Genomic DNA, 23140 nt, shown 5'->3' on the forward strand with positions numbered 1-23140 from the left:
CGTGATGTGGTGGTGGCAGGAGCCGTGCTGTGGTGGTGGCAGGAGCCGTGATGTGGTGGTGGCAGGAGCCGTGCTGTGGTGGTGGGAGGAGCCGTGCTGTGGTGGTGGCAGGAGTCGTGCTGTGGTGGTGGCAGAAGCCGGGATGTGGTGGTGGCAGGAGCCGTGATGTGGTGGTGGCAGAAGCCGTGATGTGGTGGTGGCAGGAGCCGTGCTGTGGTGGTGGCAGGAGCCGTGCTGTGGTGGTGGGAGGAGCCGTGATGTGGTGGTGGCAGGAGCCGTGATGTGGTGATGGCAGGAGCCGTGATGTGGTGGTGGCAGGAGCCGTGATGTGGTGGTGGCAGGAGCCGTGATGTGGTGGTGGCAGGAGCCGTGATGTGGTGGTGGCAGGAGCCGTGCTGTGGTGGTGGCAGGAGCCGTGATGTGGTGGTGGCAGGAGCCGTGCTGTGGTGGTGGGAGGAGCTGTGGTGGTGGGAGGAGCCGTGCTGTGGTGGTGGCAGGAGCCGTGATGTGGTGGCAGGAGCCGTGCTGTGGTGGTGGCAGGAGCCGTGCTGTGGTGGTGGCAGGAGCCGTGATGTGGTGGTGGCAGGAGCCGTGCTATGGTGGTGGGAGGAGCCGTGATGTGGTGGTGCCAGGAGCCGTGCTGTGGTGGTGGCAGGAGCCGTGCTGTGGTGGTGGCAGGAGCCGTGATGTGATGGTGGCAGGAGCCGTGATGTGGTGGTGGCAGGAGCCGTGCTGTGGTGGTGGGAGGAGCCGTGCTGTGGTGGTGGGACGAGCCGTGCTGTGGTGGTGGCAGGAGCCGTGCTGTGGTGGTGGCAGGAGCCGTGCTGTGGTGGTGGCAGGAGCCGTGCTGTGGTGGTGGCAGGAGCCGTGCTGTGGTGGTGGGAGGAGCCGTGATGTGGTGGTGGCAGGAGCCGTGCTGTGGTGGTGGGAGGAGCCGTGCTGTGGTGGTGGGAGGAGCCGTGATGTGGTGGTGGCAGGAGCCGTGATGTGGTGGTGGCAGGAGCCGTGATGTGGTGGTGGCAGGAGCCGTGCTGTGGTGGTGGCAGGAGCCGTGCTGTGGTGGTGGGAGGAGCCGTGCTGTGGTGGTGGCAGGAGCCGTGCTGTGGTGGTGGCTGGAGCCGTGCTGTGGTGGTGGCTGGAGCCGTGCTGTGGTGGTGGCAGGAGCCGTGCTGTGGTGGTGGCAGGAGCCGTGCTGTGGTGGTGGCAGGAGCCGTGCTGTGGTGGTGGGAGGATTCGTGCTGTGTTGGTGGGAGGAGCCGTGATGTGATGGGAGGAGCCGTGATGTTTTGGTTGGAGGAGCCGTGATGTGGTGATGGGAGGAGCCGTGATGTGGTGATGGGAGGAGCCGTGATGTGGTGGTGGCAGGAGCCGTGATGTGGTGGTGGGAGGAGCCGTGATGTGGTGGTGGGAGGAGCCGTGATGGGGTGGTGGCAGGAGCCGTGATGTGGTGGTGGCAGGAGCCGTGATGTGGTGGTTGCAGGAGCCGTGATGTGGTGGTGGCAGGAGACGTGATGTCGTGGTGGGAGGAGCCGTGATGTGGTGGTGGCAGGAGCCATGATGTGGTGGTGAGAGGAGCCGTGATGTGGTGGTGGGAGGAGCCGTGATGTGGTGGTGGCAGGAGCCGTGATGTGGTGGTGGCAGGAGCCGTGCCGTGATGGGGAGAAGCCGTGATGTTATGGTTGGAGGAGCCGTGATGTGGTGGTGGCAGGAGCCGTGATGTGGTGGTGGAAGGAGCCGTGCTGTAGTGGTGGCAGGAGCCGTGATGTGGTGGCAAGAGCCGTGATGTGGTGGCAGGAGCCGTGATGTGGTGGTGGCAGGAGCCGTGATGTCGTGGTGGGAGGAGCCATGATGTGGTGGTGGCAGGAGCCATGATGTGGTGGTGGCAGGAGCCATGATGTGGTGGTGGCAAGAGCCGTGATGTGGTGGTGGCAGGAGCCGTGATGTGCTGGTGGGAGGAGCCGTGATGTGGTGGTGGCAGGAGCCATGATGTGGTGGTGAGAGGAGCCGTGATGTGGTGGTGGGAGGAGCCGTGATGTGGTGGGAGGAGCCGTGGTGTGGTGGTGGGAGGAGCCGTGATGTGGTGGTGGGAGGAGCCGTGATGTAGTGGTGGCAGGAGCCATGATGTGGTGGTGGCAGGAGCCATGATGTGGTGGCGGGAGCCATGATGTTATGGTTGGAGGATCCGTGCTGTGGTAGTGGCAGGAGCCGTGATGTAGTGGTGGGAGGAGTCGTGATGTGGTGGTGGGAGGAGCCGTGATGTGGTGGCAGGAGTCGCGATGTGGTGGTGGCAGGATCCGCGATGTGGTGGTGGCAGGATCCGCGATGTGGTGGTGGGAGGAGTCGTGATGTGGTGGTGGGAGGAGCCGCGATGTGGTGGTGGGAGGAGCCGTGATGTTGTTGTGGGAGGAGCCGTGATGTATGGACTGACAAATAGAAGACGCGCCGTCGCATAATCTCCCGGAACTACATTGCAGGTGGGCTAAAAATGGGGCAATCTTCACTAAACCTGCTGACGATACACGTCGTTCACTTTTCACACCTGCACAAAGTAAGAGGAAATCATTAAGTATGGAGGAAGTTATAATTCGAGGTGAGGTCGGTACCAGTTTTTTTAGGTCACCTGGTACATACAGTATAGGCACGATGGGCCAAATGTCCTCCTGTGTCTGTTTCCTGGCCGACAACTCCAAATAAAGTAATGTACACACTTGATGGACAATTCCAAATAAATACACTTGATGGCCAATTCCATATAAACACACTTGATGGACAATTCCAAATAAACACACTTGATGGACAATTCCAAATAAACACACTTGATGGACAATTCCAAATAAACACACTTGATGGACAATTCCAAATAAACACAATTGATGGACAATTCCAAATAAACACACTTGATGGACAATTCCAAATAAACACACTTGATGGACAATTCCAAATAAACACACTTGATGGACAATTCCAAATAAACACACTTGATGGACAATTCCAAATAAACACACTTGATGGACAATTCCAAATAAACACACTTGATGGACAATTCCAAATAAACACACTTGATGGACAATTCCAAATAAACACACTTGATGGACAATCCCAAATAAACACACTTGATGGACAATTCCAAATAAACACACTTGATGGACAATTCCAAATAAATACACTTGATGGACAATTCCATATAAACACACTTGATGGACAATTCCAAATAAACACACTTGATGGACAATTCCAAATAAACACACTTGATGGACAATTCCAAATAAACACACTTGATGGACAATTCCAAATAAACACAATTGATGGACAATTCCAAATAAACACACTTGATGGACAATTCCAAATAAACACACTTGATGGACAATTCCAAATAAACACACTTGATGGACAATTCCAAATAAACACACTTGATTGACAATTCCAAATAAACACACTTGATGGACAATTCCAAATAAACACACTTGATGGACAATTCCAAATAAACACACTTGATGGACAATTCCAAATAAACACACTTGATAGACAATTCCAAATAAACACACTTGATGGACAGTTCCAAATAAACACACGATGGACACTTCCAAATAAACACACTTGATGGACAATTCCAAATAAACACACTTGATGGACAATTCCAAATAAACACACTTGATGGACAATTCCAAATAAACACAATTGATGGACAATTCCAAATAAACACACTTGATGGACAATTCCAAATAAACACACTTGATGGACAATTCCAAATAAACACACTTGATGGACAATTCCAAATAAACACACTTGATGGACAATTCCAAACAAACACACTTGATGGACAATTCCAAATAAACACACTTGATGGACAATTCCAAATAAACACACTTGATGGACAATTCCAAATAAACACACTTGATGGACAATTCCAAATAAACACACTTGATGGACAATTCCAAATAAACACACTTGATGGACAATCCCAAATAAACACACTTGATGGACAATTCCAAATAAACACACTTGATGGACAATTCCAAATAAACACACTTGATGGACAATTCCAAATAAACACACTTGATGGACAATTCCAAATAAACACACTTGATGGACAATTCCAAATAAACACACTTGATGGACAATTCCAAATAAACACACTTGATGGACAATTCCAAATAAACACACTTGATGGACAATTCCAAATAAACACACTTGATGGACAATTCCAAATAAACACACTTGATGGACAATCCCAAATAAACACACTTGATGGACAATTCCAAATAAACACACTTGATGGACAATTCCAAATAAACACACTTGATGGACAATTCCAAATAAACACACTTGATGGACAATTCCAAATAAACACACTTGATGGACAATTCCAAATAAACACACTTGATGGACAATTCCAAATAAACACACGATGGACAATTCCAAATAAACACACGATGGACAATTCCAAATAAACACACTTGATGGACAATCCCAAATAAACACACTTGATGGACAATTCCAAATAAACACACTTGATGGACAATTCCAAATAAACATACTTGATGGACAATTCCAAATAAACACACTTGATAGACAATTCCAAATAAACACACTTGATGGACAGTTCCAAATAAACACATGATGGACACTTCCAAATAAACACACTTGATGGACAATTCCAAATAAACACACTTGATGGACAGTTCCAAATAAATACACTTGATGGAAATTCCAAATAAACACACTTGATGAACAATTCCAAATAAACACAATTGATGGACAATTCCAAATAAACACAATTGATGGACAATTCCAAATAAACACACTTGATGGACAATTCCAAATAAACACACTTGATGGACAATTCCAAATAAACACACTTAATGGACAATTCCAAATAAACACACTTGATGGACAGTTCCAAATAAACACACTTGATGGACAATTCCAAATAAACACACTTGATGGACAATTCCAAATAAACACACTTGATGGACAATTCCAATGAAACACACTTGATGGAATTTCCAAATAAACACACTTGATGGACAATTCCAAATAAACACACTTGATGGACAATTCCAAATAAACACACTTGATGGACAATTCCAAATAAACACACTTGATGGACAATTCCAAATAAACACACGATGAACAATTCCAAACAAACACACTTGATGGACAATTCCAAATAAACACAATTGATGGACAATTCCAAATAAACACACTTGATGGACATCCTCTGGGGATTTCCTGCAAAGCTTGAACATCATCACCTTGCATCACAATCCTCCAAACGTATTCACATGATGGACAATGTGGACATCAATAAAACCATGAAGGTAACCCATGAGATTGTAATGGACGAACGTACGTACCATGAAGGTAACGCACCATGAAGGTAACCCATGAGATTGTAATGGACGAACGTACATACCATGAAGGTAACCCATGAGAGTGTAATGGACGAACGTACGTACCATGAAGGTAACCCACCATGAAGGTAACCCATGAGATTGTAATAGACGAACGTACATACCATGAAGGTAACCCACCATGAAGGTAACCCATGAGATTGTAATGGACGAACGTACGTACCATGAAGGTAACCCACCATGAAGGTATCCCATGAGATTGTAATGGACGAACGTACGTACCATGAAGGTAACTCACCATGAAGGTAACTCCTGAGAGTAATGGTATGAACGTACGTACCATGAAGGTAACCCATGAGAGCATAATGGACGAACGTACCTACCATGAAGGTAACTCACCATGAAGGTAACCCATGAGTGTAATGGACGAACGTACGCACCATGAAGGTAACCCATGAGAGTTTAATGGACGAACGTACGCACCCTGAAGGTAACGCATGAGAGTGTAATGGACGAATGTACGTACCATGAAGGTAACCCTTGAGAGTGTAATGGACGAACGTACGTACCATGAAGGTAACTCGCCATGAAGGTAACCCATGAGAGTGTAATGGACGAATGTATGTACCATGAAGGTAACTCACCATGAAGGTAACCCATGAGAGTGTAATGGACGAACGTACCTACCATGAAGGTAAGTTACCTCTGGTGTTTTGCAATACCTGGCCTGAGAGTCGTTGATGAATGTACGTACCATGAAGGTAACTCACCATGAAATAACCCATGAGAGTGTGATGGACGAACGTACCTACCATGAAGGTAACCCCTGAGGGTGTAATGGACGAATGTACGTACCATGAAGGTAACTCACCATGAAGGTAACCCATGAGAGTGTAATGGACGAACGTACGCACCATGAAGGTAACCCATGAGTGTAATGGACGAACGTACGCACCATGAAGGTAACCCCTGAGAGTGTAATGGACGAGTGTATGTACCATGAAGGTAACCCTTGAGAGTGTAATGGACGAATGTACGTACCATGAAGGTAACCCCTGAGAGTGTAATGGACGAACGTACGCACCATGAAGGTAACCCCTGAGAGTGTAATGGACGAACGTACGTACCATGAAGGTAACCCTTGAGAGTGTAATGGACGAATGTACGTACCATGAAGGTAACCCTTGAGAGTGTAATGGACGAACGTACGCACCATGAAGGTAACCCCTGAGAGTGTAATGGACGAACGTACGCACCATGAAGGTAACCCTTGAGAGTGTAATGGACGAATGTACGTACCATGAAGGTAACCCCTGAGTGTAATGGACGAACGTACGCACCATGAAGGTAACCCTTGAGAGTGTAATGGACGAATGTACGTACCATGAAGGTAACCCCTGAGTGTAATGGACGAACGTACGCACCATGAAGGTAACCCATGAGAGTGTAATGGACGAATGTACGTACCATGAAGGTAACCCATGAGAGTGTAATGGACGAACGTACGCACCATGAAGGTAACCCATGAGAGTGTAATGGACGAACGTACGTACCATGAAGGTAAACCATGAGAGTGTAATGGACGAACGTACGTACCATGAAGGTAACCCATGAGAGTGTAATGGACGAACGTACGTACCATGAAGGTAAACCATGAGAGTGTAATGGACGAACGTATGTACCATGAAGGTAACCCTTGAGAGTGTAATGGACGAACGTACGTACCATGAAGGTAACCCTTGAGAGTGTAATGGACGAACGTACGTACCATGAAGGTAACTCACCATGAAGGTAACCCTTGAGAGTGTAATGGACGAACGTACGTACCATGAAGGTAACCCCTGAGGGTGTAATGGACGAATGTACGTACCATGAAGGTAACTCACCATGAAGGTAACCCATGAGAGTGTAATGGACGAACGTACGCACCATGAAGGTAACCCATGAGTGTATTGGACGAACGTACGCACCATGAAGGTAACCCCTGAGAGTGTAATGGACGAGTGTATGTACCATGAAGGTAACCCTTGAGAGTGTAATGGACGAATGTACGTACCATGAAGGTAACTCACCATGAAGGTAACCCATGAGAGTGTAATGGACGAACGTACGCACCATGAAGGTAACCCATGAGTGTAATGGACGAACGTACGCACCATGAAGGTAACCCCTGAGAGTGTAATGGACGAGTGTATGTACCATGAAGGTAACCCTTGAGAGTGTAATGGACGAACGTACGCACCATGAAGGTAACCCTTGAGAGTGTAATGGACGAATGTACGTACCATGAAGGTAACCCATGAGAGTGTAATGGACGAACGTACGTACCATGAAGGTAACCCATGAGAGTGTAATGGACGAACGTACGCACCATGAAGGTAACCCATGAGAGTGTAATGGACGAATGTACGTACCATGAAGGTAACCCATGAGAGTGTAATGGACGAACGTATGCACCATGAAGGTAACCCATGAGAGTGTAATGGACGAACGTACGTACCATGAAGGTAACCCATGAGAGTGTAATGGACGAACGTACGTACCATGAAGGTAACCCATGAGAGTGTAATGGACGAACGTACCTACCATGAAGGTAAGTTACCTCTGGTGTTTTGCTATACCTGGCGTGAGAGTCGTTGATGAATTGCAGTATTCGGAGTGAAAATACACGGAAACGATCAATCGGACTGCATTGTTTGGGTGCACGTGATGTTTTATTGACAGAGAATAAAGATTACAGCAAGAAAGAAGAAAAAACATGGAGGAAAGCCAACAGGTGGACCTCCAGCGGAGTTCATATCATATCCACCATGGATTACTAAAGGTACGGATTAGGAACAAGGCCCCAGAATTCCCATTACCCTCTGTAAATGAACCATCACGATGTGCGTTTCTAAATGTTACGTAAAAGTGAATTCGAACCTATTGTGAAGGAGCATTTACACTGCCCTCTTCCTCTTCCTCTTCCTCTTCCTCTTCTGCAACAACCCCAACTACCATATCGGATTCTTGTGTAACGTTTATATGGGGTTCTTCGTCTACTTCCATCGTTGTAATTCATTCTCCATTTCAAACTTCTTCTCAATCTTCGTGTTCCCAAAACTGCTTCACTTGATGTCTGCACCAGAGAAGGGGAAAAGCAAAGAGACACGTGGCACACGGTAAGGGGCCGTGCTACTACAACCTGCACAACGGCCTTCTAATCAACAACTACACGGTTAATCGTGTTACTGTAACATCAGCCTCTTGTCAAGGGATTCGTCAACTTGAGAAACGAATGGTTTGCATTGTAACCAGCAAGCATACACCTGTCCACAGGTGTATATACTGCATGTACCTGTGCACACCACCATGTCTAACAACACATATGTTCATATAACCAGGACTGCAAACCCCAAGGAACAAACCCGATCCGAAAACACAATTCCTTATATTGTGATCTTCATTTACCTTCGCAAAGCATTCTGGGACTGATGTTCTTACAAACTGGGAAAGGTGTAAATGGGCACGGTGATGAGTGCGAAAAGGTGCCATGAATATTTCACAAAACAAACTCAGTTTAACACGGATTGTGAAATCGTGTTTTAATATTAAGATCCATCAGGAAAACACCACAACGGTACACTTACTGCACCGGGCAGGTAAGAGGGAATGTGCACGGTGGAGCTTGAATTGGCAAGGTTTGTTCTCTGAATAATACACAAACAAATGGATGATTAATAAGAAAGGTGTTACAAAAGGTAAACTATATTATCATAATAATACCACCAGGTGCTCTCAAGTATCTCATTTTTACCAAGTATAGTTCACGTAAACATGATTCAAACTTTTTAGCTCACCTGGAACGAAGTTCAGGGGAGCTTATGAGATGGCGCATCGTCCGTCTGTCCGTCCGTAAACACTTTCAACTTCTTATCCGAAACCGCTGATGGGATTGTAACCAAATTTGGCACAAATGATATTTGTTGTGTTGTGACTAAAGTTTGTTCCCGGCATCTTACTATAATTCACCAAATGTCCGTCCGTCCGTCTGTCCGTCCGTCCGTCCGTTCCCAGGTACCGCAAAAACGGCTGAACCGATCACAACGATATTTTGGGTGGGTAATCCTGGGATCCCCTGGAGTAAAATAGGCTCTATTGTTTTTCCAATTTCAGCTTTGGCCTCAACCATTTTCAGGTTTGGACTCCCGCCTAACGTTAATGTCCCGGGTACCGCAAAAACGGCTGCCCCGATCGGACTCGATGACCTCGGACAAAGACCTTTTTATAAGGACATGGGTTGAATCCCCGCTTGAGAGAATGCCAACCCCCTCCCCGCCATCACGGTCGTCTCTCCAACTCACAATCCCACGAGATATGCGGAAAGGACGACCCAAAACCAATTATCTTCTTTTTGATTCATATATAAACATCATTAAAAGTAAATAATGCCCTCGGCCGAAGTTCAAACGACGTGGGTTTAATCTCTACATGAGAGAATGTCACATAGCTATTTGGGCGGTGTATAAGCTCACAGATCGCTGTCTCCGTTGATCTTGCCAAGGCTGTTGTTTTAACTGTTCACTTGGTAGTTTTTACAATGAAGGAAACATTAACAATGTTGTTAAAAGTTTATTTTGTGATTAAATTACACATTGGATTGTGATTGGAGTTATGTTGTTTGGAATGAAAAAAGAGATATCGAGTTCAAGTGAATGACGAAATGCCGTGACGGTTTCTACTTTCTGAACGTGATCTTCGCGGATTGCCATATGAAGATTCGCCATTGACTGGGTATGGAACAAACGTACCTGTTTGTTTGCGAACGGGTACGTTTTTCATGGAAGTCCTTCACGAACTTGCTGTCCATGTCTGATGTGCGACTGAAGGTGCTACAGGAATGTGGAATTTATTGGTTTCGTGCTTTAGCATTCGCCGTTTCTGCATTGTCTGTTTGCTTCTGGCCTCCCACCCGTTAAAAAAATCTCACTAGTTAAAAAATCTGCCTCTTTGTGGGTCTAGGGGGGGGGGTTGCCCCCCCAAAATCGTTGTTTGCTTTCTTCTCAGAAACTACACATGCAATTCTAATGAAACTTGACCACAACCTTAATCACCTGTTGTACCAATGTTTGTTCCTGCCATTTGAAAAATCGGGGTTTTAGGAGGTAAACTGGGTTGGGGGAGGGGGGATTGCTCCCCAAAATAGGTATTTTTTTTCTTTGTTTGTTTTAAGTCTTGTGGTTATGTTAGCATGATTGTACCTGCTGCCCTGTCTTCTAGAAACCATTGAAATTGGTTTAAAATACCCTTAGTTGGTGCAGTATACTGTTTATTCTACCAGGTGAGCGCCAGAGGTATTGCCCCTATGTTTTTATGATAATCGTGACGTCACGTAGCATGGCAGCCATAATGGAATAAACGCAAAAAATGAAAAAAAATTCTCGGAAACCGCTGAATGGAAAAATTTTAAACTTGGCACATTGCCAAGTACTCCCAATGGGGAACAAAAGCATAATGATGACATCATAGGTGAAGTGGTATACCAGCCAAAAATGTTTTAATCGAATTCCTTATCCTAAAAATCTGAAATTGCAAGCACATGATCTATGACCCATTTTGCATTAAAATATTAAATTTATAACATCATAGGTCACATGGTTTGGCAGACATATTGGGTTTAACCTAAAACCTTTAAAAAACATCTTCTCCCAAACCACCAAATCAATCGACTCAAAACTTTACGTATGACATTTACGAGGCATGGCGATTAAAATTTGATCACGAACAGCTCATTGGTGACATGGTGTGGCAGGCATATTGGATTGAAGGAAATATTAAATAATTATATTTCTGAAATGGCTCACCCGATCGATGCAAAAATTGTACAAATGTCATCTAATACCGTTGTTGCACATGGTTTGAAAATGATGACGTCGTAGGTCACGTGGTTTGGCAGCCATCTTGGATAGAAAAACGAACCTTGTCCGATCAACATGAAACTTCACAAACGTGTTCCGCTACCCATAAATATGCAGAGTGTACATTTTTGATGTCATACGTCATGTGGTATGGCAGCCATATTAGCTTGAAAGCCGATATCAAAACAAAATCCCTTCTCTGAAACCCCTTCACCGATCGATGTGAAACTTTTCATGTCTGGTAAAAATGTGATATGTGAGAACAGCTGAAAGAATTTAAATCACTTGTTTTTTTTTTGGACAGTAAACGAGGGCATCGACCCGGTGTCACGGGCAGGGACTACGCGGAGGCATATTGGCGATGCAGTTGCATTGCTCCAGTTCTTAATGGCGTGAACAAACATTGGTAGAACACGTGTGATGAAGGTTGTGGTGAAGTATCATCGAAATTGTGCGAGGAGTTTCTGAAAAGAAAGCAAATACCTATTTTTGGGGGAGGTGGAGGAGCAACTCCCCCATTAAACCCTCTAAGGGCCCGATTTTTTTTAATGCCGTGAACAAACTTGAGTTGCAAACATACCAAATATCATTTGTGCCAAGTTTGGTCACAATCCCATCAGCGGTTTCGGAGGAGAAGTTGCAAGTGTTTACGGACGGACGGACGGACGGACGACGCGCCATCGCATAAGCTCCCCGGACATATGTTCCAGGTGAGCTAAAAACACACAAATCATGGAAAGTTACAAGTGATTGGCTGCACGGTTTGATGATAATTGATTTGCTGAACGGGTATGTAGGCCTACTGTGCGAGGATGGATTGGCTACAATGTGATGATTGGCTGTATAATGTGATGGTTGTGGGCCTGTAGTATCATGGTAATTAATTGGCTATACAATGTGATGATTGATTGGCTGTACAATGTGATGATTGATTGGCTGTACAATGTGATGATTGATTGGCTGTACAATGTGATGATTGATTGGCTGTACAATGTGATGATTGATTGGCCTGTACAATGTGATGATTGATTGGCTGTACAATGTGATGATTGATTGGCTGTACAATGTGATGATTGATTGGCTGTACAATGTGATGATTGATTGGCTGTACAATGTGATGATTGATTGGCTGTACAATGTGATGATTGATTAGCTGTACAATGTGATGATTGATTAGCTGTACAATGTGATGATTGATTGGCTGTACAATGTGATGATTGATTAGCCTGTACAATGTGATGATTGATTGGCTGTATAATGTGATGGTTGATTGGCTGTGTGTGATGATTGGCCGTGTAGTATCATGATGATTGATTAGCCTGTACAATGTGATGATTGATTAGCCTGTACAATGTGATGATTGATTAGCTGTACAATGTGATGATTGATTAGCTGTACAATGTGATGATTGATTAGCTGTACAATGTGATGATTGATTAGCTGTACAATGTGATGATTGATTAGCTGTACAATGTGATGATTGATTGGCTGTACAATGTGATGATTGATTGGCTGTACAATGTGATGATTGATTAGCTGTACAATGTGATGATTGATTAGCTGTACAATGTGATGATTGATTGGCTGTACAATGTGATGATTGATTAGCTGTACAATGTGATGATTGATTGGCTGTACAATGTGATGATTGATTAGCTGTACAATGTGATGATTGATTGGCTGTACAATGTGATGATTGATTAGCTGTACAATGTGATGATTTATTGGCTGTACAATGTGATGATTGATTGGCTGTACAATGTGATGATTGATTAGCTGTACAATGTGATGATTGATTGGCTGTACAATGTGATGATTGATTAGCCTGTACAATGTGATGATTGATTGGCTGTACAATGTGATGATTGATTGGCTGTACAATGTGATGATTGATTAGCTGTACAATGTGATGATTGATTGGCTGTACAATGTGATGATTGATTAGCTGTACAATGTGATGATTGATTAGCTGTACAATGTGATGATTGATTGGCTGTACAATGTGATGATTGATTGGCTGTACAATGTGATGATTGATTGGCTGTACAATGTGATGATTGATTAGCTGTACAATGTGATGATTGATTGGCTGTACAATGTGATGATTGATTAGCTGTACAATGTGATGATTGATTGGCTGCACAATGTGATTATTGATTGGCTGTACAATGTGATGATTGATTAGCTGTACAATGTGATGATTGATTGGCTGTACAATGTGATGATTGATTAGCTGTACAATGTGATGATTTATTGGCTGTACAATGTGATGATTGATTGGCTGTACAATGTGATGATTGATTAGCTGTACAATGTGATGATTGATTGGCTGTACAATGTGATGATTGATTGGCTGTACAATGTGATGATTGATTGGCTGTACAATGTGATGATTGATTAGCTGTACAATGTGATGATTGATTGGCTGTACAATGTGATGATTGATTAGCTGTACAATGTGATGATTGATTGGCTGTACAATGTGATGATTGATTTGCTGTACAATGTGATGATTGATTAGCTGTACAATGTGATGATTGTTTGGCTGTACAATGTGATGATTGGTCGTGTGCTTTCATGATTGATTAGCTGTACAATGTGATGATTGATTAGCTGTACAATGTGATGATTGATTGGCTGTACAATGTGATGATTGATTGGCTGTACAATGTGATGATTGATTGGCTGTACAATGTGATGATTGGTCGTGTGCTTTCATGATTGATTAGCTGTACAATGTGATGATTGATTAGCTGTACAATGTGATGATTGATTGGCTGTACAATGTGATGATTGATTGGCTGTACAATGTGATGATTGATTGGCCGTGTAGTATCATGATTGATTGGCTGTACAATGTGATGATTGATTTGCTGTACAATGTGATGATTGATTGGCTGTACAATGTGATGATTGTTTGGCTGTACAATGTGATGATTGGTCGTGTGCTTTCATGATTGATTAGCTGTACAATGTGATGATTGATTAGCTGTACAATGTGATGATTGATTGGCTGTACAATGTGATGATTGATTGGCTGTACAATGTGATGATTGATTGGCCGTGTAGTATCATGATTGATTGGCTGTACAATGTGGTGATTGATTGGCTGTACAATGTGATGATTGATTGGCTGTACAATGTGATGATTGTTTGGCTGTACAATGTGATGATTGGTCGTGTGCTTTCATGATTGATTAGCTGTACAATGTGATGATTGATTAGCTGTACAATGTGGTGATTGATTGGCTGTACAATGTGATGATTGATTGGCTGTACAATGTGGTGATTGATTGGCTGTACAATGTGATGATTGTTTGGCTGTACAATGTGGTGATTGATTGGCTGTACAATGTGATGATTGATTGGCTGTACAATGTGATGATTGATTGGCTGTACAATGTGATGATTGATTGGCCGTGTAGTATCATGATTGATTGGCTGTACAATGTGGTGATTGATTGGCTGTACAATGTGATGATAGATTGGCCGTGTAGTATCATGATTGATTGGCTGTACAATGTGGTGATTGATTGGCTGTACAATGTGATGATTGATTGGCTGTACAATGTGATGATTGATTGGCTGTACAATGTGATGATTGATTGGCCGTGTAGTATCATGATTGATTGGCTGTACAATGTGGTGATTGATTGGCTGTATAATGTGATGATTGATTGGTTGTGTAGTGTCATGATTGATTGGCTGTACGATGTAATGATTGGCCGTGTAGTATCATGATTGGCTGTGCAATGTGATAATTGGCTGTACAATGTGATGATTGATTGGCTGTACAATGTGATCATTGCCTGTACAATGTGATGATTGATTGGCTGTACAATGTGATCGATTGGCTGTATGTGATTGATTGGTTGTGTAGTGTCATGATTGATTGGCTGTACGATGTAATGATTGGCCGTGTAGTCATGATTGGCTGTGCAATGTGATAATTGGCTGTACAATGTGATGATTGATTGGCTGTATAATGTAATGATTGGTTGGTCGTGTCATATCATGATTGGCTGTACAATGCAATGATTGATTTGCCGTGTAGTATCATGACGATTGGCTGTACAATGCGATGATTGGCCTGTAGTATCTTGATTGATTGGCTGTACAATGCGATGATTTGCCTGTATTATCATGATTGATTGGCTGTACAATGCGATAGTTGATTTGCCATGTAATAACATGATTGGCTGTACAATGCGATAATTTGCCTGTATTATCATGATTGATTGGCTGTACAATGCGATAGTTGATTTGCCATGTAATAACGATTGATTGGCTGTACAGTGCGATTGATTGATTGGCCGTGTCGCATCATGATGATTGGCTGTATGTGATGATTGATTGGCCGTGTCGCATCATGATTGATTGGCTGTACAGTGCGATTGATTGGCTGTACAGTGCGATTGATTGATTGGCCGTGTCGCATCATGATGATTTGCTGTATGTGATGATTTATTGGCCGTGTCGCATCATGATGATTGATTGGCTGTACAGTGCGATTGATTGGCTGTACAGTGCGATTGATTGGCCGTGTAGCATCGTGATCGTCTGTATAATACGATTGGCCATGTAGCATTATGATAATTGATTGGCCGTGTAATATCATGATGATTGATTGGCTGTACAATGTGATGGTTGATTGGCTGTGTAGCATTATGCTGATTGGCCTTGTAGTATCATGATGATTGATTGGCTGGACAATGTGATGATTGATTGGCTGTGTAGCATTATGCTGATTGGCCTTGTAGTATCATGATGATTGATTGGCTGGACAATGTGATGATTGATTGGCTGTGTAGCATTATGCTGATTGGCCTTGTAGTATCATGATGATTGATTGGCTGGACAATGTGATGATTGATTGGCTGTGTAGCATTATGCTGATTGGCCTTGTAGTATCATGATGATTGATTTGCAGCACAGTGTGATGATGAAAGGTTATAATTAAGCATTTTGTTCTCGAATTTGAAGACAACACTTTAAATTCACAATTTAGATGAAACTGGTCTGACCTTGTGACACACTCGCTCAATACCTGCCACACTCCTTCCATTAGTCAATTGCCATGTATGGAGCAGACTCACCTGTTGGCGATGCATCGGCCCCTCTTGCCATGACGTGACACCATCGTTCAGGTGTTTGTGTCCGTGTACGAACGTGCCACAGACAAAGCACAACAATGCAAGCTGCACTAACGCCATTATGAGGGAGAGGAGACCCAGGTAGTAACAGAAACTAGGAGGGACTGAGTTCGACTTGTGAGAGATGAAAAAATGCATTTGGTGATGAAGAAGAAGAAGAAGTTGCGAGAGAAAGCTGCAATAGGAGATTGGTTGAGAGGTGGAGACCGATAAGGTGTGGTCGTTTCTATCTCTGGTTTATGAAGCAACCTCGTGGTTTTGATTTTGTAACAAATTACACATTTTCCCTCAAGGCTCCTCAAACTTTGCTCTGGCAAAAAGAAATTGACATTTGTCTTCATTCTGGTCATTTTGTAACTGAAATATATTGTGAGGGTCATGAAACCGGCGCCCAGGAAGAGACCAATCAACCAATCACAAGACGACCTGAAATCGCGCCATTTTATACCGAGTACAGTATGAGGTGGAAAACGCTTTCGTTATAATCAAATAGTTTCACCCAAAGTGATGGGAAATTACAAATAAACAGTTAAATCATCATTTACTAGTACCGACTGCAAAGCCGCAATGAGCCGGCGAAGCCAAAGCCTCTTGCCACTATTTTACCCATCACTATGGTATCAGTAGGTTAGGTAGTTGGTAGTAGGTAGGTGTAGTAGGTACCGTACCTGGTCAGACTTGGTAAAAGAGAAGAGCAGTCAGTCCTCCCCAATACCTGCATACCTCTTGCCACTATTTTACCCATCACCATGGCATCAGTAGGTTAGGTAGTTGGTAGGTAGGTAGTTGGTAGTAGGTAGGTGTAGTAGGTACCGTACCTGGTAAGACTTGGTAAAAGAGAAGAGCAGACAGTCCTCCCCAATACCTGCATACTGTAGCGGTTACCGCTGGATGCACACAATCGCCTTGCACCGGCCAGAACACGGCCAGACGCGCCTCTCCCGGGCATGCCCGGACTCACTGTTCCCGGGCACGCCCGAACCTCCCGGGCACGCCCGATCTCGTCTTTCCCGGGCATGCCCGCTCTCGCCTTTCCAGGGCTCGCCCAGAGCGTCCGGGCATGCCCGCTATCGCCTTTCCAGGGCTCGCCCAGAGCGTCCGGGCATGCCCGCTCTCGCCTTTCCAGGGCTCGCCCAGAGCGTCCGGGCATGCCCGCTATCGCCTTTCCAGGGCTCGCCCAGAGCGTCCGGGCATGCCCGCTCTCGCCTTTCCAGGGCTCGTCCAGAGCGTCCGGGCATGCCCGCTCTCGCCTTTCCAGGGCTCGCCCAGAGCGTCCGGGCATGCCCGCTCTCGCCTTTCCAGGGCTCGCCCAGAGCGTCCGGGCATGCCCGCTATCGCCTTTCCAGGGCTCGCCCAGAGCGTCCGGGCATGCCCGCTATCGCCTTTCCAGGGCTCGCCCAGAGCGTCCGGGCATGCCCGCTCTCGCCTTTCCAGGGCTCGTCCAGAGCGTCCGGGCATGCCCGCTCTCGCCTTTCCAGGGCTCGCCCAGAGCGTCCGGGCATGCCCGCTCTCGCCTTTCCAGGGCTCGCCCAGAGCGTCCGGGCATGCCCGCTATCGCCTTTTCAGGGCTCGCCCAGAGCGTCCGGGCATGCCCGCTATCGCCTTTCCAGGGCTCGCCCAGAGCGTCCGGGCATGCCCGCTCTCGCCTTTCCAGGGCTCGCCCAGAGCGTCCGGGCATGCCCGCTATCGCCTTTCCAGGGCTCGCCCAGAGCGTCCGGGCATGCCCGCTATCGCCTTTCCAGGGCTCGTCCAGAGCGCCCGGGCACGCCCAGCCTCGACTTGCCAGGCCGCAGCCAAACACGCCCAGGCAGGTCCAGACTCGCCTTTCCAAGGCTCGCCCTTGACACCCGGGCATGCCCGGTATAGCTTTTGCCGGGCAAACTTCCCGACATAAATGTGTATATATATTGCTGCCCGAAAAACGGGCTTGTCAGAATACCTGAGCTGTTTTGTTTCAATAAAGCAACTCGGACGAATTCCGTCTTTGGTCGCGTCAATTCTTTCGACTCGCGTTGGAGCGCAGTTCCTTCAATACAATAAATGTCACAAGAAGCTTAAGGAAGTAACGATACGATGTGCTAGCTTAAGGCCTATTTTAAGAAATTTTAACTGGGCTTAACATACGTTTTCACAGTATGTGTGTAGTCTTCTAACTTCAGTCGCTGGCAGGACTGGTTCTCTCCGGGCACGGCAGCTTCCTCCACCAGAAGACGTTAGCTTGCAGTGATTAATTCGGTGAATTCCGTCTCAACTTCGGATATTTCCGGCCGTGAAAAACGATCCGTATTTCTAAACTAAATATGTAAACCGCTTATACCATATTTCTGGCCGTGAAAAACTATCCCGTACGGCCGCGAGATTTCGAAAAAATAATTCTTCGTCAATGTTAGAATATTTGACGCCGTTTTCACCCTCCGAAACGCGTAATAATATTTTTTCAAATGCTCGAATCTCATTGGTTCTGGTGTTTGATGACGATTTTCGTTGACGATAACGAGGTTGGTCTTAACGTATTTTAATTACTAATTAGAGGTTTCATTAGATTGTGAATCAAAGAACGACGGGTGAAACAAACTCCTATTGAACTTTTTCGCAATTGTTTTATGCAAACTTCCGCATCCGGTCGATGGCGGCCACCATTGAGCGATTTCATTTTAGAAATATTTTTGCAAATGCTCGACTCTCATTGGGTCCGGTGTTTGGTGACGCGTTTTGTTGAAGATAACCAGGCCCATGCGGGCCGATGTTGGTCTTAAATTATTTTATTAATACATTGGAGGTGCATAAGATTGTGAATCAAACAATGACGGGTGAAAGAAACTCCTAATGAACGTTTTAAATTTGTTATGCATACTTCCGCATCCGCAAGATGGCTGCGCCCACTGCGCTTCGGATTCTCGAGCCAAGGCATAATCAGGTTTTCAACATAATACGTACTCGTTTATTGACAACACCGGCTTCACCGGCTATTATATGAGAGAATATAAATTTATGATGTCATCGCTCACGTGGTCTGACAGCCATATTGCATCAAAGAAAAAAACCCTTCAAAGACAGAAGAGTTGGCTCGCACCAAGTTGACTGTGCACGGTAAGTATTCTATGAATACCATCAAGTTTACAACTAAAATGGCCGCCGGTTGGCCATCTTTGATCGCATCGCAAAACAAAATGATGTGCATATAGCATATGTATACCATCTTGGCATCATGTATTGTATTTATATCAAGAATAATGAAAATCGGTCCATACATCCCCGAGATCTGGTTGCGGATGGACGGACGGACGGGACCCAATCCATAAGCCCCCGTTTTGTCCCAAGTCCAGCGGGGGCTAATAAACAATGAACTGAAAACCCATGAACTCCTTATTAGCAACAGGAAAATCTCATTGTTGCCTTGTATGGATCATTGGCATTTGGTCATGCATGGATCATTGGATCATTGGCATTTGGTTTTGTATGGACGATGGGCCTATTGCAGTGTATTTGTTTGGTGTTGATTTGAGTCATCAATGACAAGATCGACTATGGTCGCCATTTGTCAAGAATATAAAGGTCGAGCTCTTGTTCACCAGATTCTCAATGAAGATCAACAACAGGTGTGAATTTTTGATGACGTGGCCTGTCATCTGTCCCTTTGTCCATCTCAGGTGCAGAGCACGTCTTGCATTGTAGTTTTCTACACCACTTCGACACAAACTCCACACAAATTCTACATCACTTCGACACAAATTATACACCACTTCTACACAATTTATACACAATTCGACACCACTTCTCCACAATTTATACACAAATTATACACCACTTCTACACAAATTTTACACCACTTCTACACCACTTCTTCACAATTTATACACAATTCGACACCACTTCTACACAATTTATACACAAATTATACACCACTTCTTCACAATTTATACACAATTCGACACCACTTCTACACAATTTAAACACAAATTATACACCACTTCTACACAATTTATACACAAATTATACACCACTTCTACACAATTTATACACAAAATATACACCACTTCTACACAATTTATACACAATTCGACACCACTTCTACACAATTTATACACCACTTCTACACAATTTATACACAATTCGACACCACTTCTACACAATTTATACACAATTCGACACCACTTCTACACAATTTATACACAATTCGACACCACTTCTACACAATTTATACACCACTTCTACACAATTTATACACAATTCGACACCACTTCTACACAATTTATACACAATTCGACACCACTTCTACACAAATTATACACCACTTCTACACAATTTATACACAATTCGACACCACTTCTACACAATTTATACACAAATTATACACCACTTCTACACAAACTCCACACAAATTCTACTCAAATTATACACCGCTTCTACACAATTTATACACAATTCGACACCACTTCTACACAATTTATACACAAATTATACACCACTTCTACACAATTTATACACAATTCGACACCACTTCTACACAATTTATACACAAATTATATACCACTTCTACACAAACTCCACACAAATTCTACACAAATTATACACCACTTCTACACAATTTATACACAATTCTACACCACATCTACACAATTTATACACAATTCGACACCACTTCTACACAATTTATACAAATTATACACCACTTCCACACAATTTATACACCAGTTCTACACAATTTATACACAATTCGACACCACTTCTACACAATTTATACAAATTATACACCACTTCCACACAATTTATACACCAGTTCTACACAATTTATACACAATTCGACACCACTTCTCCACAATTCGACACCACTTCTCCACAATTTATACACAATTTTTTTTTTTTTTTTTTTCTATACTGAATCGAGGCTCGTGGAAGAGCTGACAACCGCGAGGGAAAGACAAAGACAGTACATGGGGACCGCGAGGGAAAGACAAAGACAGTACATGGGGACCGCGAGGGAAAGACAGTACATGGGGACCGCGAGGGAAAGACAAAAACAGCACATGGGGACCGCGAGGGAAAGACAGTACATGGGGACCGCGAGGGAAAGACAAAAACAGCACATGCGGACCGCGAGGGAAAGACAAAAACAGCACATGGGGACCGCGAGGGAAAGACAGTACATGGGGACCGCGAGGGAAAGACAAAAACAGCACATGCGGACCGCGAGGGAAAGACAAAGACAGCACATAGGGACCGCGAGGGAAAGACAAAGACAGTACATGGGGACCGCGAGGGAAAGACAAAAACAGCACATGGGGACCGCGAGGGAAAGACAGTACATGGGGACCGCGAGGAAAAGACAAAAACAGCACATGGGGACCGCGAGGGAAAGACAGTACATGGGGACCGCGAGGGAAAGACAGTACATGGGGACCGCGAGGGAAAGACAAAGACAGCACATAGGGACCGCGAGGGAAAGACAAAGACAGCACATAGGGACCGCGAGGGAAAGACAAAAACAGCACATGGGGACCGCGAGGGAAAGACAAAGACAGTACATGGGGACCGCGAGGGAAAGACAGTACATGGGGACCGCGAGGGAAAGACAGTACATGGGGACCGCGAGGGAAAGACAGTACATGGGGACCGCGAGGGAAAGACAAAGACAGCAGGACCGCGAGGGAAAGACAAAAACAGCACATGGGGACCGCGAGGGAAAGACAAAGACAGTACATGGGGACCACGAGGGAAAGACAAAAAAAACACATGGGGACCGCGAGGGAAAGACAAAGACAGCACATAGGGACCGCGAGGGAAAGACAAAGACAGTACATGGGGACCGCGAGGGAAAGACAAAAACAGCACATGGGGACCGCGAGGGAAAGACAAAGACAGTACATGGGGACCGCGAGGGAAAGACAGTACATGGGGACCAAAGATTGACACAAACGACGAGCGTTCTTGTGTCTATGTCAACTATACACAAATTAGACACCACTTCTACACAATTATACACCACTTATACACAATTTATACACCACTTCAACACAATTTATACACAATTCGACACCACTTCTACACAATTTATACACAAATTATACACCACTTCTACACAATTTATACACAAATTATACACCACTTCTACACAATTTATACACAATTCGACACCACTTCGACACAATTTATACACAATTCGACACCACTTCTACACAATTTATACACAAAATATACACCACTTCTACACAATTTATACACCACTTCTACACAATTTATACACAATTCGACACCACTTCTACACAATTTCTACACCACTTCTACACAATTTATACACAATTCGACACCACTTCTACACAATTTATACACAATTCGACACCACTTCTACACAAATTATACACCACTTCCACACAATTTATACACAAATTAGACACCACTTCTACACAATTTATACACAAATTATACACCACTTCTACACAAACTCTACACAATTTATACACAATTCGACACCACTTCAACACAATTTATACACAATTCGACACCACTTCTACACAATTTATACACAAATTATACACCACTTCTACACAATTTATTACACAATTCGACACCACTTCTACACAATTTATACACAAATTATACACCACTTCTACACAAACTCCACACAATTTATACACAATTCGAAACCACTTCTACACAATTTATACACAATTCGACACCACTTCTACACAATTTATACACAAATTATACACCACTTCTACACAAACTCCACACAAAT

At 44.4% G+C, this 23140-nt stretch overlaps 1 long non-coding RNA gene across 1 annotated transcript; it reads right to left on the reverse strand.

The window, feature by feature from the left end:
* Nucleotides 1–8034: 8034 nt before the first annotated feature.
* Nucleotides 8035–16646, reverse strand: LOC137429567 (uncharacterized). Its single transcript, XR_010984901.2, has 3 exons — nt 16348–16646; nt 8984–9043; nt 8035–8472 (listed from the first exon to the last, which is right to left on the reverse strand). It is a non-coding gene; the product is annotated as an uncharacterized LOC137429567 (long non-coding RNA).
* Nucleotides 16647–23140: the final 6494 nt, after the last annotated feature.

Source organism: Myxine glutinosa, chromosome 6, assembly GCF_964187855.1.
Source record: "Myxine glutinosa chromosome 6, kmMyxGlut1.1, whole genome shotgun sequence".
NCBI classification, from domain to species: domain Eukaryota; kingdom Metazoa; phylum Chordata; class Myxini; order Myxiniformes; family Myxinidae; genus Myxine; species Myxine glutinosa.